This window comes from Trichechus manatus, unplaced genomic scaffold (assembly GCF_000243295.1).
Source record: "Trichechus manatus latirostris isolate Lorelei unplaced genomic scaffold, TriManLat1.0 scaffold00042, whole genome shotgun sequence".
Lineage (NCBI taxonomy): Eukaryota > Metazoa > Chordata > Mammalia > Sirenia > Trichechidae > Trichechus > Trichechus manatus.
The window spans coordinates 12173493-12175183 of NW_004443978.1; positions in this window are offsets into that span (position 1 = coordinate 12173493).

Here is a 1691-nt window from a genome sequence, read left to right on the forward strand (position 1 = left end):
CAAATTGACAACAGCAACTCAAAAGGTTTGATGGGAAGCCTAGGGGACAGTGAGCTGAAGATAATGGTGATGGAATAATTTGGAAAAGGATAGTGAGAATAGCAGCACAACTGGAAGAATGTAATCGATGTCACTGAATTGTACATACAGAAACTTTCAAAATGATGTAACTGGCTGTGTATATTTTCACCAAAAAAAAAGGTCCTCAAGGTCCAGAAGGGAGAGTGTTGACACGTCTTGGGGTTATTAACCAATGTTATAAAACAATATGTGTACTGACTGTTTAATGAGAAACTATTTGTTCTATAAACCTTCATCTAAAGTACAATAAAAAAATTTTTTAAAAAAGCACTACAAAATGACAGCAATAAACTCACACCTACCAATAATTACACTGAATGTAAATGGCCTAAATGCACTCTTAAAGAAATAGAGAGTGACAGAATGGACAAAAAACAGGATCCATCAATATGCTGTCTACAAGAAACACACTTAGAAACGAAGATGTAAATTTATTAAAAATCAAAGGATGGAAAAAATATATCAAGCAAACAGCTACCAAAAAAAAAAAAAACAGGAGTGGCAATACTAATCTGAGATAAAATAGATTTTAAAACAAAATCTACCATAAAAGACAAAGAAGGACACTATATAATGATTAAGGGGAAGATCCATCATGAAGACATAATCATAATAAACATCTACACACCCAATGACAAGGCTCCAAAATACATAAAACAAACTCTAACAGCACTGAAAAGAGAAATTGACAGTTCCACAATAATAGTAGGACACTTCAACACACCACTCTCAGTAAAGGACAGAACATCTAGAAAGAAACTCAACAAAGATACAGAAGACCTAAAGGGCACAATCAGCCAACTTTGCCTCGTAGGCATATATAGAACATTCCAGCCAACAGCTACAAAGTACACATTCTTGCCAATGCACATGGAATATTCTCCAGAATACACCACATCTTAGGCCACAGAGCAACCCTCAACAAAATCCAAAACGTTGAGACAATACAAAGTTATCTTCTGTGACCACAATGCCATGAAGGTAGAAATTAACAAGAGGAAGAGTAAGGAAAAAAAATAATTTACATGGAAACTGAATAACACCCTGCTTACAGATCACTGGGTAACAGAAGAAATCAGAGATGGAATGAAAAAAAAACTCCTAGAATCAAACAAGAAAGAAAATACATCATACTAAAACCTTTGGGACACAGCAAAGGCCGTCCTCAGAGGACAATTTATAATAAGAGATGCACACATCAAAAAAGAAGAAAGGGACAAAAACAAAACATTAACTACACAACTCGAACAAATAGAAAGAGAAAAGCAAAAAAAAAAAAAGCCTGCAGTCACCAGAAGAAAGGAAACAATAAAGATCAGAGCACAAATAAATGAAATAGAGAATAGAAAAACAATAGAATCAACAAAACCAAAAGTTAGTTCTTTGAAAGGATCAACAAAATTGACAAATCATTGGTCAGACTGACAAAAGAAAAATAGGAGAGGACAGATATAACCCAAATAAAAGATGAAATGGGGGACATTAGAACAGATCCAACTGAAATAAAAAGGATCATAACAGAGTATTATGAAAAACTATACTCCAACAAATTTGAAAACCTAGAGGAAATGGATAAATTTCTAGAAACACACTACCTACCCAAACTAACA